At 35.1% G+C, this 26,467-nt stretch overlaps 1 protein-coding gene across 2 annotated transcripts in view; it reads right to left on the bottom strand.

Annotated features, from left to right (window-relative positions):
* The window catches only part of HNF4G (hepatocyte nuclear factor 4 gamma), a 115,543-nt gene that overhangs the window by 66,773 nt on the left and 22,303 nt on the right, over nucleotides 1–26,467 (bottom strand). Inside the window, exon 2 of one of the 2 annotated variants that reach the window (XM_046642291.1) lies at nucleotides 2,090–2,144. The exons of the other annotated variant lie outside the window; for it this stretch is intronic. The gene's annotated coding sequence lies outside the window, so the exon portion shown is untranslated. The remainder of the gene's footprint in view (nucleotides 1–2,089; nucleotides 2,145–26,467) is intronic. 2 annotated transcript variants of the gene reach the window in all.

The following is a 26,467-nucleotide window of genomic DNA, read 5'->3' as shown; positions in this document are numbered from 1 at the left end:
ACACACACACACAACACAAACATACAATGCTTATGCTCATGCTCTCACTTTCTCTTAATTACATAAACTCACGTACACATGGGTTCATTGACATACACAACACTATCATAGCTTTCCTTTAATAAACAATGAAGGGGCATTATTTAGTTTCCTTTTCAAAATAAATAACTTAAGCAATGGCTTTTTATTTAAACTACAATTATTTAAAATGCTTGACCTCTGAATTTCCTCTGAATGGCAGATAAACTCAAACCAAAAAGAAAGGTTCAATTTACATGAACATATTTTAACTCTTTGTAATTACATTTCTAGCATTCTGAACTTGTTTCATTACCACCTTCATTTTTAGTAGTTTTTAAGGATATGAAATCCAAGATTTTCATACAAGACTGGTCTTTAAGGATATGAAATCCAAGATTTTCATACAAGACTCATCTTCTTTCTAACTTCCTAACTTACACATAATATGGAGGATGCTCGAAGTTATATAATTTCTCAAGCAACGGTAGTGTATTAGACAAATTTAGAGTGAATAAAGGCTATGCTTCCTATATAGCAAAGAAAATGTTTTTATACGCTTAAAAAATGTCTCTTGTTGGTAACACAAAATTAGTAGGATAATGTCACATGGTTGATTAAAACTGTTGTTCTGGGTCAGTCTTCAACTTATAGAAAGCAATGTCTATTAACTCCTTTTACCTTTAAGTTTGTATTATCTACAATTAGTATTCCTCCCCTCGCCTCAGATATTTTAAAAGAAGAGAACTGTCTGATGAGAATGTTGACGTCTTCTTTATATTCATTTCTAGCCTATGTCTAGAAGCCTTCTCCACTGACTCCAGTTAACCACAAAGATTCTCCCTTCCTATCTTAACAAAAACCTCCTCCTAACGCCACTGTCTTACGTTTTCTCTTGAGGTTTTTTGCTTTTTTTGCCTCAGACAGCAGTTCTAAGAAATTGTTTACTATTTGGACTCCATTTCATCATCACCCACTCACTTTTTCACTTCATTCTGCCCCAGTCTTGCCAAGAAACTTTTTTCTCTACCAGTTGTCACCAGTCAAGGCCACGACTTCCTTACCTGTGCTGCCTCTTCTGCAGAGTCCTCTGCCTCATTTCCTCAATTCCTGTCCAAACTGTCCACTCCTGACAGATTATTCTTTCTAAAGTGTAGTTTGGTTAAATCCTGTTAGTGTGGAGGATGGAGAGTGGGAGGGTAGAGAATTCCCAATGGCTCTTCAACATCTGAAGAACCAACTGGAGGCCTCTTCCTCTGGATAAGCTTTATCTTGATTTCGCTATTCTTTCCACCTTTGATTTAGCAAAACTTTAAAGTCACTCTTCTTCCGCAAAGCACTCACACGCCTGCGTCAAACTTTACTATGCCTTTCATCTTAAAACAGCATTTTTCAAACATTTTTAACCACGACCTACAGTGAGACATACGTTTTAATTGTGACCAAGTATACACATAAGCATATTTATCCATATATGTTTTATGTCAGCATCACATATAAATCTGAACAATTTTCATGACGTAACGACACGCTGCAACTTTTTTTTGTAAATGATGATGCACTAAACTTATTTCATCACTTAACAATGAAGAGCAGCTGCAGTTTAAACACCCTGATCTAGAGCATCTGAATCTTTGCTTTTTTTTCTAAGTTTGATTCAATTATACACTTCATTAAGCCATTCAATCATTTATTCATTCATTTCATTCAAAAAACATGCAATAATCTCCGGCCGGAAGTCAGGCATTTCCGTGTGCACTGGGAATAAAATGGCAAGGAGCAGACGAGTCCCTGCCCGCATGGAGTTTGCAATGTCCATCCTCAAAAGCAGCATCACCCATGCTCCTCTCTTCTTGAAGTGTTTACCTGTTCCAACCATTTCATAGCTTATCATGCTACTTTACATTTCCTCATCTTTTATATCTAAATTTCATTTCCACAAATAGACTGTAGCATCCTTCAAGAGCGGAATCTTAATTATACATACTTGCACTCTGAACCTTCACTTGGTAAGGGGAACTCAAGGGTAAAGGCAAAAAACAACCGAGTTCTAGTCTTGCTCACCACTTACCAGCTTTGCAAGTTTAGGCCAGTCACTCAACTTCTCTCCAATTCAGTTTCCTCGTCTGTAAAACGAGAGGTTGGGCTACATCAGTGGTTTTTAAATTCTACTGCTCCAAGTTTTCAGGATCCAACGGAGGTTCCAAAGCCTGACAGTGAGTGGTCTTGACTCAAAAGAGGAGAGCGAGGCATACTCCCGTTCTCCTGCCTCAACTGGAGCTTACAGCTTTGTTTGAAAAGAAGAGGCTCAGCGCTAAACAAATTTTAAGTAATTAAATCTTAAGATTTTGTAATCATGTGCTCCATCTTCTCTGCTGTACAAGGATGAGGTGAAGGAAGAAGAATAGGTAGGAAGAAAGGAGGGAGGAAAGAAGAAAAAATACTTGTAACAGAGTATACACTACTATGTTTCAGGAACCATGTTAGGATCAGTATACAGGTTATCTTAATTTTCTATTCAATAACTTCATAAAATAGGAATCAGCCCTATTTTACATATGAGGAAAATGAAGAGCAGAAAGCTTAGATAACTGATGAAGTAAGTAAGAAGCAATGAGGCCAAAATCTTTTCTCTTTCCATTACCCCAAGGTATCTTCAAAGGAAGATAACACAGACATGACATTTGTTTTTTTGTTTTCTTTTTTTTCATTTTTCCCATATTTCACTTGATGTGATCCTCTCAGCTTTGAAGCGTATATACTTCAGCCTTCTTCTTATTTTGCTGGCTAAGAAACTAAACTTCAGAGAAACGACAGTGATCTGCCCAATGCCAAAGTAACTCAGTGGGGCAAGGATGAAATTAAATATCTGAATTCATATTTTGTGTTCTTTCCATGCGCCAAATTGCTTCCTTTAAAAGACAGAAAAAGAAATAGGGAAACAATAAGAGGGAAGGAGGCAGAAAGGATGGTAGAGGTGGAGAATTATAACAATTCCACTGCTCACGTAAGAGGGCTAGTGAGTCAAATGAGATAACTGAATGGAAAGCACCTTGAAAAATCCAAAACACTCTATCAGTATAAGTCATTATTATTAACTATTCAAGCAGTCTGCACTGAAGACGACATTTCATATTTTTGTAAAATTCCATGTGGTAATTGCAAATATAAAAGAGCTATATAATGAATTAATTGCATAGACATCTTACAGAAACTCACATAAAAGAAGGACAATCTGACACTCTTGAGATTATGATACAAGAGTTGGTTACATATGCCTGCTTTCTGTTCATGATATACAGTCCCTTCTGGCAGTAGAATAATTCAAATTTTCAATTTTTCTTGGATTTCATCACAAACTCAATCAAAAGCATGAAAGTCAGTATTTTAATATCTTTGCACTGTGTGAAAAATAATAGCATGCGCTACTACCTGAACTCTTAGAGCATTTTTTATTTTGATTGTCTTCCCATTATACTGAGAGATTGTCAGGACTTTATCAGGAAGATCATCCAAACAAGCTAGAGCATTATTAAGGTTCCAGCAGTGCAGTAGCTCACTGAATCTATGAGTGATTAAAAGCCATACAGTTGTGACAAGGAACATAAGGAGATCAGACAAAGGAGTTACATGTCTTTAAAAGAAGAAATAAAAAGAAGACTAGGATGATTTAACTCCCTGCATCTTTTATCAGTTCTAAAGCTGCAACATCATTTGATCAATATTTAAAGCCTTATGTGACTGGAGTCCTTATGGCAAATAATTTCCAAAGGTCAAAACAGTGGAAAAGAGGATTAACACAGAATTACAGCATAATGATTGCCTTGTCATGGTGCCAGCATTCCAAAAATGATATTTGACATAACAAGATGCTCTGACATAGTAAAATACTACCACTTTTGGAATTTAACATTGACTATAGTTACATTTTTTTGGTTCATTGAATTACTTGGACTTAGAAATATATTCCCATATCATTTAACATTCACAAAACTATTAACTAAATGCTTCCTATTTGCCAGACTTTGCACTGTTCACTGGAAATAGGGTGTAAACTGAGAATAGATAAGCCTCAGGGGAATGAACAATCCAGGGAAAGAGAGAAACAGCTAAACTAATTTCTACAATAGAAAGTAACTGAAAAAATGCCTATGTAATATTGTTAAATCATATAAACCAATCTTTAAAAAAACAACAAACACAGTAACGAAATGTTAACTGTATTCTCTTAAGCAGAGGAGAACAGTGATTACCATAGACTCTATTTTCTTCTTTACACAGTATATGTAAATCAGACACATTGTGTTCGATTTTTATAAGGATTTTTTTTATACTTTTATAATCACAGTAAAGAATCCAAGAAAGGAATTCTTTAACGGATATTTAGGTAGAATGCTGTGAGAACCCAGGAGGAGACCACTAACTATGCATGAGTCAGGCAAAGCCTGAGAGCAAAGAGGACACCTGAACTGACTCTGGAAGGGGACTAGGGGTTTACTGAGTGGAGAAGACAGGGGATGATTGTCAAGATACTGAGAGAATCATCTAGAAGAGTAAAAAAATTTGAACTCAGCATTCCACATAGTTTGAATGGTGGATGAGGGGGAGGAGATGGAAGCTGGATGTTCCCCATGAGAGAAAACATCAAGACCAAACTGGACAGGGCCTTGGATGTCATCCTAAAGACATCTGGGTTTTGTCCTGTGGTCACTGGGGAGCCAGGACTCCAGCAGTCGAGGGGTCTAAACATGGGACACTCTCAGACTTCTATTTTGCAAGATCCCTCTGGCTCCAGAGGTGTGTAAGATAAAACTCGGTTAAAGATGAAATTGTTAATGGAATAAAAATTGAGTGAGGAGATTTGAAATGTACTTTGACTTGGAGCTGACAGGATCTGTTCACCAACTGGATAGAGGGATAAGAAGAAAAACTTGAGGATAACTTGGAGAGATCTGATGATGGAAAATTAAGGGGCAGCAGGATTGGGATAAATGAAGAATTAATGAAATGCCTGGTATTTATTGAGAATAAGTTGCCTGAGGAATGTTCATTGGACGGTTTGAAACACAGCTTTTATACTTAGGAGAGAGACTGGGGGCTTTTCCTCTCTGATTTTCACCACTACTATAGTAAAGTAACTAATTATATATCACTAACAAGTAAATGAGTATCCTTTATAATCTTACTGGTGAACCTCTTTAAAAAAATGGAGGACATTTCTGATAATGGCAAAGCAAACAAAAAGCCATGTACGTCAAGAATACTCATATTTATATACTTTCCTTCTGATATAAATTGGATTATTGTCCCAATTATTCAGCTTTGTGTACTAGGAGTATACATCCACACCCTGTGCTACGTAATTTTACAGCACCTCCCACTGTGGGTAGAATGTACTTCCCCATCCCACTAAGGTTGGGCTTGGCCACAAAATTGCTTTGACTAATAGAGTGTTAGTGGACATGATGCGACAGAAACTTTAATTGCTTGCATGGTTTGGCTTGCTCTCTCATGCACCTCTGATTGACCACAAAAAGAATATGCCAACCTATCTCAGACCTGAAACCCTGTCAGAAGCTTGTAGTACAGCCCTAACCTAGAGGAGCTTGGCCTAGATCAGCCCTATTACAGCCTTGGGAGTGTAAAAATAAATAGAACATCAGTAAGCCACTGAGCATTTTATGTTCTTTGTGTTATGCAGCATTACTGTAGCAACTGCTGACTAATACAGCTTTTCATTTACTTCAGAGTAAAGAAAACAAAGGGTTTTTTCCTTAAGACTGGTTTTCAAAAAAGCCATAATCTACTTGTTAAACTATATACACATATGTGTATGTAACAATATATAAAGCCTCTGTGCAGAAAACTCCAGAGTGGAAGACAATATCAATAAATCGAGGGATATGTCATGTTCATGCATTAGATGACTCAATAACGCAAGATTTTAAAGTCTTTGCAAATTAATCAATAAAGTTACAGCATTTCCAGTGAAAATCCAAGCACGATTTTTATTGAATATTACTAAGTATATTCTAAACATCTATATTATATTCGAAAGAGTAGGAATAGCCAAGACAGTCCTGAAGGCAATATTTCATTTGGTTTTATGCATGTATGGTATATTTTAGCTTTTAAAAATTAAAGTAAATAAATAAATAGAAATCATTATGGAATTAGAAGATCTTAGAGATTAAACCTATAACCAGAACATAAAATGCACCAGAAGCCTAAAACATAAGCAATGGAAATACTTCTCATGTCAAAGAGCAGAAGGAGAGAGAGAGTAAAAATATGAAATAAAAGACAAGAGACAAAAGAAAACCAACCTAGAAGGTATAACCAATAGACATGAGAATGAGAAAATGAACACAAAGAAATGGGAAAGAAGAAATCATCAAAGAAAAAACTAGAAAATATCCCCAAACTAAAGCTGGATATAAGTTTCAAAATTGAACAGACTGCTGGGGATCCTAAGACAATGACTGAAAAAAGGTTCACACTCGTATCCTTTTGAAATTTGGGGACACTATGAATTGTGAGGTTTTGAAAAACATGCAGAGCTCCACAAGGGAAGTTTCCACTTAGAAAAAAATCTGAGACAACATAAGACTTTGAGGGGAAAAAAGAAAAAAAAAATGAGGATAAAGTAATGGCAAATTTAGTGCAGGAAACAAAAAGAAACACAATTTGAAATTTCAGGATAAAAACAAACCTGCATGAAAAAGTCAAGGCCAAGATATAAAGCAAATGTAAATTTGGAATGATTTCAAGTAACTGAGTTAAAAATAAACAAAAGGGAAGCATCCATTTGAACACAGTGAACTCTTTTCCAAGGGTGTCCTGGGTTTCCTGGGGTGGACCTATAGCCAAGAATAGAGCACAGCGAGTGACTCAGTATTACACAATATTTGTGGAGTGTCAACATTGTTTACACATTTCCAACTTTTAGAGCCAACATATTAAAAAAGCAAGACTTGATGGTGGTTATAGGAAGAATCTAAATATAAACAGCTTGATAACATAAAAGTAAAAGTTTAGCTGACCAAAAGTAAGCCACAAGAGAGAAGAAAAGTTGAGGAAATGAGAAGGAGTCTTAAGAACTTGTATTCGAAAGGGAAGAATACAGACTCTGTTGAAAAAGAGAAATGAAGTTTTAACTATATTATTTTAAGTTATAAAATTAATCATCAGACAAGCAAAACTGAAACTATACATGTCAAATATTGAAAGGAGGGGCAGGGAAAGACGGGGTAAGTCAGTAGAACAGATCCTCAACATTCACAGCAGGAGTCAATGGTATTATTTGAAAGTTGACAACCACACGATCAAGAATTACAGAGTAGCATTCTGAAGAAAAAGAATGAAAAACCAACAGTTAGGAATTGCCCCTGAGAACGCAAACAGAGGAAGAGAATGATGAGGCAGAGATGTTGCTTTTTATTATAACTCTCCTATAACATGAGATGTTATCTTAAAAATAACATGTGTGATGTATCTTAAAAAAAAATGATTTTTAAAAGACTGACCTAGGATCATTTTCCCACCACTAGTTGAACACTTTTAATTGCAACAAATACAGAAAACTTCATCTTAAAATCGAAGTACCTAAAATGGAATGAGAAAAAGCTATCATCAGGTTAATAAACTAATTCAAATGCCCAAATTTAACATTATAGGAAAACACAAACAAAGCAGGCATTGAACATTAGAGGGAAAAAAGAAAGAGAATATTGAGTTGCAGAATATTATTTGTTATACAAGTCTAAGACCTACAAAATAGTTAGCATATTTAGAAAATAATTTTTGCAAGTTTAATTATTACCAGAAAGTATTGTGATATGAGTGCAGCATGTACTACTTTACTTTCTTTCTCTCTGTTACCTTCTGAAAATGAGGAAGAAGGAACAAGCAGTTGCTGAACACCTACCTGCTAATTGTTTAAATATGTTTCCATTAGTTCTAAGGAATAAAATTTGGTATAATTTACCACCATATCAATTCTAAAGAAATGGCACTAAGAGATTTACCTGAAATTATCCAGTCAGTAAATGATAGAGCAAGGATTTCTCTACAGTCAAAACTACTTCCATTATATTATACTACAATAATCATTTTAGTGATCACTAATCTTACTGATCGTAATTTTGGTCTACTAAATTACAATATCAGAATATTTATTTTAAAGTACATTAGCAACAGCACTATGCTTACTTATATCTTCTTTAGCTTCTGCAGTAGGCAGAACGATGGCCTTCCAAAGATCCCTAACACCTGTTAGCTGTGAGTATGTAACCTTACATGGCAAAAGTGACTTTGCAGATGTGTTTAAGTCAAGGATCTTCAAACAGGGAGATTATCCTGGGTAACCTGAGTGAGCTCAGTGTAATCACAAGGATCCTTTAAAAGATGGAAAGGGGAGTCAGAAGAGTAAGGAAAGGAGATATGATGACAGAAACAGAGGTCAGAGTGATGGGATTGCTGGCTTGGAAGATGGAAGATGGAAGAAGGGGCCATGAGCCAAGGAATGGAGGAAGACTCTAGAAGTTGGGAAAGGCAAGGGAATGGATTCTGCCCCGTGCGTTTCCAGAGAAATGCAGCCTTTTGGACACCTTGAATTTAGCCTAATGAGACCCCTTTGGGACTTCCGACCTCCAGCGCTGTAAAATAATAAATCTGTGTTATTTCTAGCCACTCAGTGGCTACAGCAGAAATGGGAAGCTACTACAGAATCTGCTTCAAAATCAGAAAGCTCTGGGCTTAAGTCTTGTCTCTGCTATGTGATTTTGGGCGAGATTCCTAACCTCTATGAACCTCTAGTTTCTTTATCTGAAAAGCTGCAATGATAAAATCATCTACTCAAGCAAGTATGATGATCATTAGTCTACAGTTAGAGCTCATTAGAGGGTAGATATTATTATTAAGTACTAATTGTAGAAGAAAAATTTTTTAAAATAGTAAGAAAAAATGGTTAAGGTTGTTTTTTGTTTCCAAACCCCCAAAGTTAGCTAGCCAGTGATTCTTCATAACATATTGGCTACAAGTTGAAATATGAAGGAGGAAAACTGCTCCAATATTGAAACCACTTCATGATTTGAGCTCATTCACTCTACTCCTTTAATATCTAGCCTCTTTGGGGAAGAGGCAATATCCTTGACTGGCTATAAATTTATGAGTGTAGTTGCTTTTATGGCTCTGAATGTAATAGAACCTAAGTAAATACTGATAAGTTCTCTATTCTTCTGAGAAGTTTCCACCCACATAATATTGTCCTATCATTGGAAATCCCCACAGTTTTGATAAGAACGAAGGCAAGAACTCTTTTATATATAACACTTGTCAATTAGAATCAGAACAGCATTCATCATTTTCCCTGGAAAGGCTATGGGTTTTTAAAAAACTCACTTGAAGTCTATATAATGAAATCTTACCCTTATTGTCTTTCGAGCACCTTCAGCTGGTTTGGGAGGTTAATGCTGGCTTTCAAGTTTATTTTCTCAAGCATCCTTTGACATGGTTTCTGCATTTACAGATTAAGTGATAAACTGAATTAAAGGAAATAAGTATTTTCTGTCAGCACAGTCTCCCTACACAAATAGACTTCATTTGAAAACACGTTCATCTTTTCAACGTTGGGATAGGTATTGTCTTAACTAGACCTGTGGGGAACTATATTAACTCTTTCAAACCACTTAGTTACCAGTTATTTTCAGGAATTCTTTGTGTAAACAGTGTATTTAAAAAGATGTGCTTTCCTCAGATGCAAGGTATTGATTTAAACTTTCTGTGTACAGGATCATAACACGGCACGAGTTAATTAATATCCAGGAGGCCTCACAACTAGGCGAATTCTCACTGAAAACCATGATCACTCTAAAGAGTATAAAATGTGACTAAGGAAAAATGGTTTAATACACAACTCCCCCTATTCCATGGCATATGGTTTTTCATCAGTATGTGCATCACTTCAAGACACAACCTACGTTATTTGAAAAACAACTCTTTAGGGAACCATTACGGATATCAGTGGAAAGAAGACCTTGAAGATCTTACATACGTGTTTTGCTTGGGCTGAGGAAATTTGTGCTTTGGATGTTTCTTATCTAGAATGTGAAGAGGAATTTCAGACATCACCAAACAGAAAAGTCCCTATGTCTTATATGAAGCTAGTAGGCGGTCATTAAATACTTCTAGAGTTTCATGGTATATGACTATATACATACACACACACACACACACACACATATAGGAGTTCACAGCCCAGAAATGGAGAGCTTTTCCAGACTGCTAGCTTTCTGAAAACAAGTGCCTATCCATGCTGACATCACACCATCAGTGTCTGGATCACTCCAACAGATAGAAGGTGTTCAACAAACGTTCATATTCATACGCTGAAACCCGAATCCCAACGTGATGGTGTTTAGAGGTGAGATCTTTGGGAGGTAATTACGTCATGAAGCTGGAAGCCTCATGAATGAGATTAGTGCCCTTTTAAGAAGAGGTCTGAGAGCTAGCTAGATTTCTTTCTGCCATGTGAGGACAGAGCAAGAAGTCAGCTGTTTGCAAGCAGGAAGAGTGCTCTCACAGAATCTGAGCATGCTGGCACCATGATCCTGGACTTCCAGGCTCCAGAACCATGAGAATAACTATTTATTGTTTAAGCAACCCAGTCTATGGTAATTTGTTAGAGCAGCCCAAACTGACTAAGACAGGAGGTATGAATAAACATGTACCTGATTAAATGCATAAATGAACAAACATTTCCTGAATGGACATATATATGGATTAGTTATTTGGTTTTACACAAGAACATAGCAGAGTTTATTTCTCTTTGCTAATATGAAGCCAAAGTACACAGTTCCTTTATAAACACCACTACACAGCAACATTATGAAGTCAAGACCAGAATAAATATTTTATTATACAGAATCCTATCACCCAACAAATCAACTATCTAATTTTCATGCTTCTATTGATTGCTTGATCATATTTTATATAGTTGATTTCTTTAGCACAAAAAATATCAGAATATTTGTCTACATAATGAGAAAAATTCAGGCACAAGTTTAAAATTCTGCACATATATTAGATTTCATATTCTTGACAGGCTACAGTGAGCTCTCCTTCCTGAGGCCTCATGACACTTACGAATGTCGTACTGACTAGGGATGCGGCCATATACTGCCACAAGACACGTGCAGTATTATTATTTAGCCTGCATTCTGTTCAATTTTATATGTGTTATTTCCTAGCCACTATGAAGCTCCTCCCTCTTAGAGAATAGGAATTATGCCTCTTTATATAATTCCACCCTGCCTAGAAGTGTGCAAAAGAGATAGAAAGATAGATAGACAGATAATGATAGACAGATAGATGATAGACATTTGTTGAATGAATGTCATACGAATATAGCCATTGTAAGTGAATAAAAAATAAATGGGAAACATTAAAAATGCCTAATATTTTATATTGTTGTATTTTGAATATAATTATAATAGCTTGCTTTATAATCTTTACATCCTGAGATAAAAACCATGACTGTCCCTTAAAAATACACATTTTAAGATAATCAACATTTTTTTCATTAATATGACATCCATTAAAGAGGAGCTAAAAATATCAGAAAGTCATTAGGAAAATAAAATAGGGCTTTAGCTTCCTGTTTTGACTTAAAAAACTGTACATGAGATGAAAATTGTGTTCTTAACTTTGACCCAGTTACGATGCTGAAAGCAACATGAACTCTGCCCCGAATGTCAACCTGTTAGTGGAGGTTATTGTTCCCTCGTAAATCCAATTAAATAAATGCAACACATGTCCTAGACATTTAAGGAACAAAGAAACAAAGAAGACACAATTCTTGCCTTCAAGGAGCTTACAGGATAACGGAGACGTCTGTCTATCTGTATACACACACACACACACACACACATCTTATATTGTGTGTATATATATACACACACACACATACATGAATTGTCAATTTCAGAATAAGGTTTTGTTTTGTTTTTCAGTAGAAATCATGAAAATTTGACCCCTGCTTCCTTTGGGAAGATGAAGCCTTCGAAAATCAGTCTGTCTCTTTGTTCTCAGGGTTTCCCTTGTTTTCACAGTGATTCCTCCATGATAAGTAGAGGTCAGCCTATTAAATATAAACAAACAGTGGCCTTCTTCTAATTATCTTCTTCCATCTTCATCTCCTAAATTGAAATTTACATATTCCTCCCATCCTTAATCCAGGCTCTTTAACCCTATCTTGTTTATCTGTATTCACATTAATTCGGGGATCTTACCTACAATGGGAACTGCTACTATCATTATTACCTCCCAAGTGTATATTGCTAATCCTAACCCCCTACCAGTGAGTAGGCGTGTCTTAAAATACAACTTAGCTCATTATATTTTCCTAAAAATTAGCATCATTCTCTAATTTGTCCTCTACTACAAATGGCCAGCATCTCATTCCTAGCAACATACACATATATATGTATGTGTATACACACACACGCACATACCATTTGTAAGGAGAGATATATATATATATGTATGTATGCATGTATGTTTGTACTTTTTAAAGTATAACCATTCTTTTATTCTATATATTGCACCATGTGTCACAAACTCACTTTGATAACTCCTCAGGAAAGAGAACCTAATTTCTGTTGTATTAATAGCAAGTTTTTATTTTCTTAGAAATCTCAACTCTCTAGTGAGTATAGCTCCCTTACTATGGTCACTGCTCTATCAATAAAGTATCCCATCTTGAGGCTCTTGAATCTGGCCTAGTGATGATGCCAGGCTCTCCATGAAGCTCCTTAGGGCCCATGCCCTCAGGCCCACCTGTTTAGCTCACACGTCATCTCACTTCAACCACCAACTGAATTTCAACTGCAGCTGCTCCTTCCAACAACTCCTCCCAGCAAATCAGGCCCTGAACTCCATCAGCTCTCAGATCTTGCCTCCGTACCTCCAGAAAGGGCCATACCCCACCCTATAGCAATGCTGGTATGAGAAAATGTCCCCTGCTGAGCAACACCTGAGCAGCCACCAACCCCACCACCACCACCCCATGCCCGAGATGCTCCACATCCCTTTTCAGAGGTACACATTACAGCACACAGCACAAGACTCAATGGGACCTGTCAGGCTCCATGGAAGTTTTAACCTCTCTAAGATATCACCTCTCTCTTCAAAGGATTCGTAGTAAAATGTGGGGGAGTGGCTTTAGAGTCACATAGAGTCAGGTTTTAATTCTGGCTCTGTTACTTGTTGTCTCATCATGAACAACTTTAGTTTCTTCATTTAAACAATGGTCCTAGAAAGATTAGCGGGTATAGGGGTATAGAGGAGATCATATAAAGCTACCTGACGAGTCAAGATCAGCTGATGTGCCAAAAACATGGGTGAGGTGGCAGGGGCTTAATACACATCCTCTATTTCTCACTTTCTCTTTGATTAATGAGCATGCAAGAGATATGGCTCTTCACCATGAAAACCGATGCACATGTGTTCTCCTTACAACGGGCCTGCAGAACGGCCCATCGCTATAATATGGAGCCTTGAATCTGTTCTGAATACTTCAGTTACTTGGTAAATGACTATTAATTGGTCAATAGATCTGTTCTGTATATATCAGAAACTTGGTAAATATTTAAAAGAATTAACTGGTTAAAATCGATTCTTCATTCTATGTGGCTTTTATACAGAGTATTAATTTTATCATCTTCAGAATACCAGGAATAGATTTCACTTACCATCTGGTAAGAACTATACTTCGTATACTTTCTAAGGAAATATTGGGGTCAATTCTTTCTGTTCCACTTTTTTAAAGAAATTAGGCCTAACAATGGCCCAGATAAGATGCAACATCAAATATAAACTTGAAAGGAAAACTAAATAATCCAATAAAACACAGAAAGAGCAACATTTTTCAGAGGATACAAAAGGGATTTTGTTTTTGAATCTCAAGTGTACAAAGCAGCAAATGCTTGTAATATCTGCATAAGTCTCTTCTTGAATTCTAAGTCAGGCACAGACGAAGTTACAACATTTTTAACCTCATTCTTAGTAGGTGCCTATTGCATTCAAAATTAACCATCTACTTTTCTACTCACTTCCTCAGTTAATAATATCAATATTACGTTACATTTTGAATGATTCAATTAAGATCTTATCCATAGAATAAGGTCTCAGAAGTATAGAAAATGAGCCTTTTAGATATGTGTAGCTCTGGACAGGTTTATAAAATTTTATGTACTTCTGGTCAAAGAAATCCTCAGAGAAGGAGTGTCTTTTATGGTCCCCATAACCACTTTGTCAATTATGTTCATAATGTGAAAACGTCCATAAAACTCATTATACCCAGTTCTGATTTAGAACACCAAATTCCATAGAATTATTACTCTATTCAATTAGGACTTTTTTTCTTCTTGGTTTGGTTTAGTTTTTTGAAGGAGATGAGATTAAATCAGTCTTCATATAGAAAACATGCGCACATTGCAACTGCTAATATTTTAAAAGCAGCAAAAGTAACTTACAGCAGAAATTGTGTTAACAGTGCAACATGGTTATTTTCAAAAATCTTTTTAACATCCTACTGGAAACTATAGGGGCAATTACCACTTCCACGAGCTTTTTTAGTTATTTCACTAATTCAATGATATCATGGACGTGTCTGCAAAATCAAACGTAGAACTGAAACAATTTACCAAGATAAATGTTAGTAGAACATTTTCTTTAATTACTTGCACATTTCATTTTGCTATACTTTAAGGTGAATTATCCAGAAAATTACAGTTCTCCATGTTCAGGCATAACAGGAAACACCAGGTTGTAGCAATTGATTTAATTGTTCTCTGGAGCCTAAATTACCTGAACATTACTCACCACATTGATTGCCATTGTTGGATATGTGTGTAACTAAAGATGCCAACAGTTTATGAAACAATTTTTAATTACTAATCACTTCCTATCCATCTAGAAGCAATTTGACTACTTAAAAATAAAGAAATAAAATACCTCTAAATAGAGACATATGGAAGAGCTATACGAAATATAATGCTTAGGTTAAAAAAAGTTCATAAATTTTATTTCTCAAAACCTACATTTTGTGTTCTCAAAAAAAGTATGGTAATCTGGTATTAATTTCTTAGGAATAAATCTCCCAAAAACTTAGTGTTTTATTGCTTTGAGGGTTGATATACTTAATTTAGAGGATGAGTTATTCGGGTTTTGAGGGGATAGAAAAATGCATTTAAGGAATATGTTATTTGCACAAAAAGGATAGCTGTGGGAGAAATAGGGAGGGAGGGAGGGACTCAAGACCTATACCTCATTTTTCATATAGAATCGACAATTTTATGTCATTCCCTCCAAAATGCTACCGTTTATAGTAATACACATACATACGAGTGTTTCTAAGTAGCTTGATTCTTAAGAGCAGCATTTTCTTGTACGATGCCTTTCATTCAGTCAAAAAATAGAGGTTTAGTGATTCCATAGATCAGGTACTCTTCTAAGCGCTGGAGATAGAACACTGAATAAAGAGGGCAAAGTCTTGTGAGCAAGAGGTGGGCACTGTAAAAATATTTATCAAAACACCAGTGACTGCTAAGTACAATGAAGAGAAATGAAGCAAAATGAGATGATAGCGTGATTAGGGCTATTTTTGATGGGTTGATTCAAGACGATTAAGAATTTGACATTTAGGAAAAGACCTCAGCCAATACCTGGGGAGAAAATGGCTTCTGTGGAAAGCACAGCAGCAGCAACACCAAAATAGCAACAATCTCTGTGTATTCTGGAAACTTCAGGTGGGCCAACGTGATGGACGAACAGGAAGGTAAGCAATTGGAGTTCTTAGGATGGACTGGGAAATATACTGAACATTTTACACTTATCTTACTTAGTCCTCAGTACCACTCTGTGTGATATACATTATTTTCCTCATTTTGCAAAATAAGCATAAATCATTGAGATCAGAAATATGAAATAACTTGCCCATGATTGAGGCAGATCAAGGACCTAATTCCAGGGGCCCTAAATCAAGGTTATCAGTTCCTGTGCTATTCTGCTTCTAGCAAGGAACAACACAGACACCACCCACAGTGCTGGAACAAGGAGTCTGGTTGCACATGTTAGAAGAGCAGGCTGTGGGGAATAGAGAGCTCAAGTTGCTGCAACCTCGCTTTATTGCTACCCTGCTGGGTGACAGTGAGCAATCATCTAATCTCTTAAAATTTAATTTATATATAATCATTCATTTCCTCATTAATTCATTCTGAACATATCTATTGAAGGCCTAATATAGACTAGGCAATGTTACCAAGAATTATACTGAAAGATAATCGAACACACTTTCAAGAATCTCTCATTCGAGTGGAAAGCAAACCTATGGATATATCCTTTAAGATAATGTAACTCCAATAAATAGGTAGAAAAAAGTGCTAAGGAAACATAAAGCCAGGAACAATGCTGTCTGGCTGTCAGTTTTCTGTGCAATTTGGGAATGAAGCTGCCTGATCACACTGGGCCTTCCTCACCTTTAATATTATTTTATTCCGACTGTCAGTCATTGGGTAACATTGTATGCATCTGGTGAGAAAGCAATATTGTATAAATTCCCATCATAAAGTCTAATATTTTTTTTGGCAGACATAAGGCTATACCAGGTTTCTCTTTCTCTCCTTCCTGTAACAATACCTGTAATTCTGAATTATTTTTCTAACAATAAGTCATATGCTAAGAAATCTTCCCAGGTCATGAGTTTCTCCATAGGTAACAACAACAATGGGTAGAAAGAATTTAACCTAAATATATAAGCATTGGCTATTACTCAAAAATTAAACATGTGTAGAGGGAAACGTTGTGCATATTCCACTCTCCTATAACACATTAAAAATAAAGTCAGGTTTTCACAGCATAATTTTAGAGGAAATAAACCTGAAGAGCTCAAATTTATATAACTAGTGACACGCATCTTCAATAACAACTCCTGCAGATACTTTACATGCACAGATCTGCTTTGAAGGTTTGAATAAGCCCAAGAACAAGAAAGGAGGCTGACTTGTGATAAGCTAGATGCTGAGGCTCACAGAACAAAACTCTAGATAAGAAACTCATTTGTAGGAGGAAGTCACTGAACTAGAGGGTGAACCAAGCTGAACCCAGAAACTCCGTCTTGAAGCAGCTTTGTCTTTCTCTATAAAGAATGCCCTCCGTCCTGAGGAATTCAAATCCTATTTCTGTACTACAGTGCTGGTAAAATAAAGAGAACATGCAGAACGCTAAGAAATGGATAATTCTGAGCCAGAAAATTAAAATTTTAGATAAACTAAAAAGTAAAACATCGAATTTCAGGTTGGAATTAAGACAAACAAACTTACCAATGTTCCAAATGGAAACAAGAAAAGTCAGTTCTTCAGTCTCCACCCTCTTCAAAATGGGATAATATATCATAAAAATGGAAACTTAGTGTCATTACTAAGGGAATGACATAAAGGGAATCAGTAAAATCAAATCTTGTTCTCACACAAATGCTATATTAAAAGGGGTTTATGATTACTTCCCAGTTATTGAATAATCCATCTTCCATTTGGACTTTAAAATTAAATTTGAGGGGCTGATCCAGGAGCATAGTGGTTAGGTTCGCACACTCTGCTTTGGCGGCCTAGGGTTTGCAGGTTCAGATCCTGGGCACAGACTGACACACTGCTCATCAAGCCATGCTGTGGCAGAGTCCCACATACAGAATAGAGGAAGATTGGCACAGATGTTAGCTCAGGGACAATCTTCCTCAAGCTAAAAGAAGAAGATTGGCAACAAATGTTAGCTCAGGGCCAATCTTTCTTGCCAAAAAAAAAAAAGTTAAATTTGACTGGTCATAGTTAATTCTTGTTAGGGTGACCAGGGATCCAGGTTTGCACAGGGGAGTGACAGTTTCTGACTGTTGCCCCAGCATAATTAATAATAGCATCCCTTTTTATTCTCAAATGTTTCCTAATTTGGAAAATAAATTATGTTTGGAATATTGTCACCTTTCTCAAACTTAAAATAGTGTGATAAAGAATAACTAAATTTGATATGAGAGGGAAAAGAAAAAAGTTAGAATTTACGTCTTTTGAAATAACACTTGATGAGCCATTGTGAGCACTTTTTGTGCCACTGATCCACTTTGCTGTCAACTAAAATTGAACGCTCAATTAATTAAGATAAAATCTTATTGGTGCTATGCTAGACACTAAAACAAAAAGGACGTTAGGGATAGGTCCTTCCCTTGTTGAAATTAAAACCAAAAAGAAAATAAAGTGGCCTATGAATGAGCATATAGAACCAAAAGCAAGCAAAATGGAAATATAAAAGCAGCCACATGCAAAGATATACATATGCAGGGAAAATGAACTCATTATTTAAGTGAGGAACATGCCTATGCATAGAATAGATTTCATCTAAGTTTAATTTATTTGATTTAATCAGTTCTCTAAAAATGTTCATTCTCATTTGATTAACCATATTAAGCATTATTATTAGCACTAGAAAATTCTAGGTTTAATAGTTCAAAGTCTAGTTTTTAATTATTAACTTTGATATTTGAATGTAAACAAAATGTATGCCTATTATTGAAAACGTTATAAAATATACAAAAGTATAAAGGAAAACATAACGTATAATTTTATCATCCAAAGTATCACTTTTAATATTTTCTTACATTAGATATATACATATATATGTGTGTGTGTACATAAACGTTAGATACACAGACATACATACACTATCACACATTCATATATATAAATATCTAATGCATATAGATTATTCTCTATTTGGAGTCTTTTCACTCTTTTTCTTTCTACACAATATTATGCCCTGAGCATTGTCCTATATCATTATTATTTGAAAACATTCTTTGAACATCTGAGATTGGGCACCCTGCTCTCTGCGACGATTTCCAGTCACAGGGATTTGAGTATGAATTCTACAACGGGTCTGGCCAGCTCACTGAAAGTGGACATTTTATTTATATTTTATTCCAGAATACCTTAAAAACCAGGTTTTTATGTTGTCATGATCAAATCCCAAATTGAAACTCAGTATGGAATAATGACCTCTTATCCCTCACAGGCCTTAGGATACTTATGGCTAGTCGTTTCCAAATTTTATTTTGTTGGTAATTTTTCTGATTGGAGTTGGACCAAATGTATATTATTCATATGAACGCCAAGATTTATAATTCTGAGACTTTTTTATCTGAGAATGTCTTCCTCTTTAGCCACGTCTTTTTATAGGTCTTTCAAGAAAGGCTTATTTTTTAAAGTCTTGTATATTCATGTTTACTCATTTGTTACGAAACCTCTGATGGATGCAAAATAACATGTAAAATCCATTCAGTTTAATAATAATAATGAAACAAATATCCATAAGCCCAGTACTCACTTTGTGAAGTAGAACAGTGACTGTGAACGTGCCTGAGTACCCTTCCTTGACTGAATCCCATTTCTAGAGTTAATTGCCACCCTAATGCCAATAACTCGTTACATTTCTTTGAGGTTTACCAGATAACTGTGAGTTAATAACAATGTACCATCTAGTTGTTTCTCTTTGGGCTCTTGTATACATAAAAATATTACTGTAATGTATTCTTTGACCTGATATTTTTCTACTGAACATTGTGTTTATAAGATTTATCTATGTTGACGGATAGAGAAGTGATTTATTTACTTTCTCTGCTTTATAGTAAATCATCACGTCAACATTCCACAATACACTTATCCACTCTACTATTGATAGACATTTGGGGTGTTTCCAATTTTTGCTTTTACAAACAGTGCTGCTATAAATATTCTGGTGCATGTTTCCCTGTGCACATATCAACACATGGCTTGTGGTCCCGCGCCAGTTCAGGAATTGTTTGTTGCAAGTCCACGATGGGATAAGTATTGAAATGGAGGGTAAGCATTTAGAAGCTTTAACAGTAATTGGATTTTGCTGCAATATCCAAGCTCAGAATCAGTGAACTCATCTCATTTAACGGGGCTTCACCCGTTTGCTGGTGCTGAACTCACGTGGTGAGTCAGACTATGACAAAAACCACGTACAAGTCACGCACAGTAGGATCATCTGACGTTTTTAAGATTAGATTGGCAACTGTAATCCAAAAGTGTACAAAAGTTGGATAAAATGTGACTAAGTATATATTTTATAAATATCTGTACCTTCTTTTCATTTATAATTAAACCTGCTTTTTAAACCTATAATTTAACATTATAGCCAGATTAGAGAAATAATATTTGTGTCATTTTTAATGCCTAAGGTATTGACAGCAAGATAAACTTCACTGAATTTTTGTTGTTGTTAACACAAGAATATAGGAGTAGCAGGAAAGAAAATAAAGACAAAAGAAGTGATTTTACAAAAACGAAGACCAAAATATGGAAACTACCTAAGTATTCAACTTAGAATGTTGGTTGAATATACTGCGATAAGTAGACACAGTGGAAAACTATAAGGAAGGTCCTCATGAATTGATAGGGAGAAAATTCCAAGCAATATTATGAAGTGGGGAGGAAAAAATCAAAGTGCAGAAAGCATATACAATAGCCCCATCTGCGAAAAAAGGAAAAATAAATTAATATACATACATCTTCTAAACACTGCAAAAAAATCCCAATGAAATTGGTTGCATGAGAGGGGTATAGAGTAGAAGAGATACAGGAGGGAGTAGGGCTTCTGTAAATAATTTCTTTTTATATATGGTTTTTACATTTGAAAGCATAACATGCATATGGAAAAAAATCCAATTAAATAATTAAGAATGGGAAGCAGAAAAAATACCCAGAAGCAAAGTGACACAGATAAAGTTAAATTGTGTATCAAATGAATATCATAAGCTGACTGGAGAAAAAAGAAGGAAGGAAGGAGAAAGCGGAGAGAAAATGGAATGAAGAGTGGGATGGAGGGAAGGAGGGGAATTTAAAAACTACCATTCCTTTGTCCTGAATAGTTTGAGAACCACCGCTCTGAGGGATACTTAGCAGTGGAAGTGCTGGCTCACCATGCTATTGCTTATCTTTATCATTTATTCCAAATAGTTTTCTAAAGTGATTATACAAAGATACACTTTCACCTACAGTATACGCCAGTTCCTGTTGCTCACCAATGCTTATATTGTCATTTATTACTGGAAATATGGTGAGACATAAGATTTGTTGTACTTTAAATTTGCCTTTCCATTATTACACGTTAGTGCCAGCACGTTTCCAAATGTTTCCTGGCCATTTTGACTTCTTTTCTATGAAATGCCTATCCACGTCTTATCCCCACTTTTCTATTGGTTGTTTGTCTTTTTCTTTTTAACTAACACCAAATTTTTGTATATCCTAGATTGTAAAGTTTGTTGGTCACGGGCAATGCAAATATTTCTTTCCAGCTTTTGGACCTCCATTTCCTCCTTCATACTATGCCTTTTCATGGACAAAGCTCTTAATTTGAATAAAATGAAATTTGTCAGCCTCTCTCTTTGTGATTGTTTTTCTTTTTAAAAGTAATCCTTTCATAGAAAGAGATCAGAAAGATACTCTCTTATGTCCCCTTTCAAATTTAATTTAGTAATCCAATCAGAAGAGAGTTTTATGTTGAGTGACGTGGGGTCCAGTTTTATCTTTTCCATACTAATTGCCAATTTTCCCAACACCTTTTGTCCAGAGGACTAAGCTTTCCCCACTGGTCTGCAATGCTGGCTAAGAGAACAAGTTTTCACATATGTGTGGGTTGTTTATGAGTTAAGCATTCTGTTCCAGCAATCTATTCCTGAACTAACACATTGTAATAATTAAACGAGGATTAAAATAGATCTTGCTATCCGATAGGGCAAGAGGTCCTTTCTTTTACTACTTTTTCAGGAGTAAACTAGCAATTCTCATCCATTTGATCTACCATGTCAATGTTAAAATGAGCTGGTCAGTTTTCATGAAAAGTCTTGTTGAGACTAGCTAGCAATTGCATTAAGTCACAAACAAATTTGAGGAAAATTATCACTTTAAAAATAGTGCCTTCTTATCTATAGTATGATTCTCCATTTATTTGGCTGTCTTTTAATGTTTTCAATACAATTCCGTAATTTTCCATGAAAAAACTTACATTTTTTCATTATTCTTAAGTACCTTATAATTTGTGTTGGTATTCCAATAGAACATTTTTCCAAGTTAACATATTAACTAATTATTAAGATATAGAAATGTACCTGAATTTTGTATTTTGATTTTATAGTTTAAAATGACTATAAATTTGTAGGGGTTTTTCTAAATGGGAAATCATATCATCTATCTAACAAATTAAAATTTGTTTCTTTCCTCACAAAGCTTAATAGCTTTTATTTCTTTCTCTCTTCTTATTGCCCTGGCTATGATCTGTAGTACAATGCTGAACTGATGTGGTGAAAACAGGCATCATTGAGTTTATTCTGGATTTTAATGATTCACGATAAATGACACGTTTATTAAAAACTTTTGGTAGCTACATTTTATCAAGTTAAAGATGGTCTCATATTCTAGTTTGTTAAACTTTGAACAAATAGATGAATAAATATTGAATTTTCTAGGTATTATTTCTGTACTAAGATAATCATATAGATTTTACTTTTAATATTATGATGAATATAATAACAGATTTCTAATGCTGAATCAACCTTGCATTCCTATAATAAACCCCAAAATTGCGATGTTGTATTACCTTTTATAAGCATATTTGGTTTTGTTCTACTAATATTTATACAGGATTTTTGCATCTGTGATCACAAGCCAGATCAACCTATTATTCTGCTTTCTTATATTATGTGTCTGGTTTTAGTATCAAGGTTATATTAGCCTCATAAAACAAGTTGTAGAGTCTTCCCAAGTGTTCTATCCTTTTAAAGAGTTTGGGCAAGATTGAATTTATGGGTTCCTTAATTCTTGGGTAAATGTATCTGTGAAATCATCAGGACTCGTATTTTCTTCATGGAGAGAGTTTTGACTATTGATTCAATGTCCTTAGTGGCTAATAGACTATTAAGATTTTCTATTTCTTTGTATGTCGTTTTTGGTAAGTTATATTTTTGTTTATAAAAGTTATAATTACATTTCTAATTTTTTAAGTATATAGGTGTAATGCTATTCCTGATGCCTTGTATTGTAGTTTCTGCTGTATCATACTCATATCCACCTTTATTAGCTAATTTGTGTGTGTGTGTGTGTAAACGTGTGGGTTAACATTCTTGATTCTTCTCTTGAGTCATTTTGTCAGGGGTTTTCAAATTTCTAGGATTTTTTTTCCATTCTCTATTGCTCATTCTCTGTGTTTTACTGTTTCTTTGTTCATTTATTTCTTATCAATATGACTTCTTTTCTTCTATTCCTTTGTGTTTATTTTCTTGCTCTGACTTTGATTTCTTTAGTAGGATTTTCGTCTCATCTATTTTCACTGTTTTATCTATGGTAAGCAGGTTAAGGCTTCGAATTTCCCTCGTTTCTACTTCAGTGGTATTCCAAAAGTTTTGATATGTGGCATTTTCAGGATCATTCAGTTCTAAATATATTCTAATTTCCATTGTGATTTCTTCTTAGAAACATTAGTTATCTAAAAGCATATGTTTTTGAAAATAGAGGGTTCTTATCTTTAATGACTGAATTCTATTTTAATTGTGCTGAAGTCAGAGAATACGGTTGTGTGATCCAAGTCTTTTAAAATTTGTAAAATTTTCTATATACTTACTGTTTTTTGGACTGGCCAGTATCAGAATTACTGATCAAGCTGCGTTTAAGTCTCCCACTATGATGGTATATTAAAATGTCTGCAAATTATTACCTACGTTATTTTGAAGTTATAGTAGTATCCATTAAGGTTTAAAATGATAGTTCCTTGTCTAGTTGAAATTCTGTCTTTAGTGGATAAGTTATATATTGTTGCATAACAAATCGTCTCAAGATATAATGGCTTAACACAACAATTAAAAAAAATTATTAGTTCCCAGTTTCTATGGGCCAGGAATTTGGGAGCAGGTTAGCTGGGTGGTTCTGTCTCAGGACCTCTCATGTGGTTACATTCAACTCATTGGCAAGGAGGCAGACACCTGAAGGATTGACTGGGGCAGAAGATTTTCTCTGAAAATGGCTCACTCAAATGACTGGCAAATTGGTACTGTCTGTTGGCAAAAGGGCTCAATTATTTAAATATGTACCTCTCCACAGGGCTGCCTGAATGTCCACCTAATATTGCAGCTGACTTCCCCAGAGCAGTGCTCCAAAAGAACAAGGAAGGGGCTAAACTGTCTTTCATAACCTAATCTCCGAAGTCACACATGATCATTTCTGGAATATTTTCTTGGTTAAACAGATCGTGCCTAGTCATTCTTGGATGAGAAACTACACGAAATCATGAATATCAGGATGTAAGCATCATTGGGGACCACCTCAGAGGCTGGCTACCACATAGAGCAAAGCAACATTTTTTGCTTTAGAATCTCCTTTATCTGTTATTTAAAAAGTAAATCACTTTTGTCTCGGTCATCAATTATTTGGTATAGTTTTTCACATCTTTTTAAGTTTAAGATTTTCTGTATTTTTTAGGGATGTTTCCATAAATAATAGAACTGGGATTTGTTTTTATCTTTTCTACCTGATAATTTCTTTTTAGCTGGAAATTTTATGCCATTTCTATTTATTGTGTTACTGATATATTTGGGTTTGTTTCTACCATCTACTACTATCCTATTTTTTTCTGTGGTAACTTCTTTTCTCCTTTCTTTACCTTGATTAAAATTAAGTGATTTCACCATAACATATCAAGGTGTGCTGTGGTTACACTATAATGTATAATTGACTTGAGATTTGTTTTGTTCTGTGAATATGAAGATCGGTGTCTTTTATTAACTCAAAAAGTATTTTAGGGGCCAGCCCCATGGCCAAGTGGTTAAGTTCACGCACTCTGCTTCAGCGGCCCAGAGTTTTGCCAGTTAGAATCCTGGGCGTGGAATGCCACCGCTCATCAAGCGATGCTGAGGCAGCATCTCACATGCCACAGCTAGAAGGACCCACAACTAAAGATACACAACTATGTACCGGAAGGCTTTGGGAGAAAAAGGAAAATAAAATCTTTTAAAAAAAAAAGTATTTTAGCCACTATTGCTTTGAATATTGTCTCTTCCCTAACTTCTCTGTTCCCTCCACCTGGCTTTCCAATTAGGTGTATGTTACATTTTCTCTTTCTATCCTCCATATCTCTTAAGGTCTCTTTCATGTTTTCTAGCTCTGTCTCTCTGTTCTATATTCTGCATAATTTCCTCAGATCTTCTATTTCAAAAATTTCCTTTTCAGCCATGTTTCCTCTCCTGTATAACCTATACAAAGAATTTCAACTTTCATTTGTTGATTTTTTTTAATCTCCCAAAATACTGTTTGGTTCTTTCTCAAATGTATCTTTGTTTTTATAGGCTATTATTTTTTACAGTATTTTTTATAATCTGTATTATTTTTAAGCATTAAGTATATTAAATATAATCAATTTTAAATATAGTTAATTTGTATTCTATAAATGAAAGTTCCAATAACCACAATCTTTTTAGATCTGCTTCTGCTGTGTTTCCCAATGACTTCATGTGACACTTTACTTTGCCTGTATTTAGTGATTATTTTTGTAATGTGATCTCATGCCCTTTGGAATTTCATCTGTGAGAATTATTTAAGGCTTTGATTTAAAGTATTTCTCTTTTCACAAGATTTTTGCTTCTTTCTGTGAAGTATTTGGGCATACTCTCAACCCTAAAACTGAGCTTTTATCTCTAGATATTTTCAGGTTACACATGTAGTGTGAATCTGAATTACATGAGGGTGAGGTTAGGGATTTTCTTCAGATGAAACTTTCCATTTCTTCCACTGCACTCAGAATCCAGACTAAGAAAATTAATTATTCCCACTCTCTTAAGAGCATTTCCTCTCTCTTTCTCCCTCTGTTTTATTTGCTTAACTTAATTCACAATAATAGTAGTCTTCCAAGGATCCTATTTATACAGGTTTTCCAGTTCAGTCTACCAATTTCTGCCAGCCAAAGCTGTTTTTTTTGTACACCAAACATGCACTCTTAAATTCTAAACTCTATGCCATGAGGAATTGCCAAATATTCCCCCAAAAAATGTCTGTTTCAGTGCTTGCTTACTTCTTGATTTGCGATTTCATGTTGTTCATGGACTCTCAGAATTCCCCTTACTTTCCCACCAACTCAGCTATGCAATTAAATAATCTTTAAAAATATATATTCTGTTTGGTGTTTTTTAGTTTTTACTAATGAGGCGATTTCTCTAGACATTTAGTCCAGCGTATGGTCAGAAATTTAAAAAAAGAATGACTATGGGGTTTCTGGTTGGAAGAGTGCAATGAAATGTTATGATTCTAGCCTTCTTTCTTAAATCAGACTTTTGGCCCTG

The sequence above is a fragment of the Equus quagga genome, chromosome 16 (assembly GCF_021613505.1).
Source record: "Equus quagga isolate Etosha38 chromosome 16, UCLA_HA_Equagga_1.0, whole genome shotgun sequence".
Classification (NCBI taxonomy): domain Eukaryota; kingdom Metazoa; phylum Chordata; class Mammalia; order Perissodactyla; family Equidae; genus Equus; species Equus quagga.
This window is presented reverse-complemented; position numbering and strand designations above follow the sequence as displayed.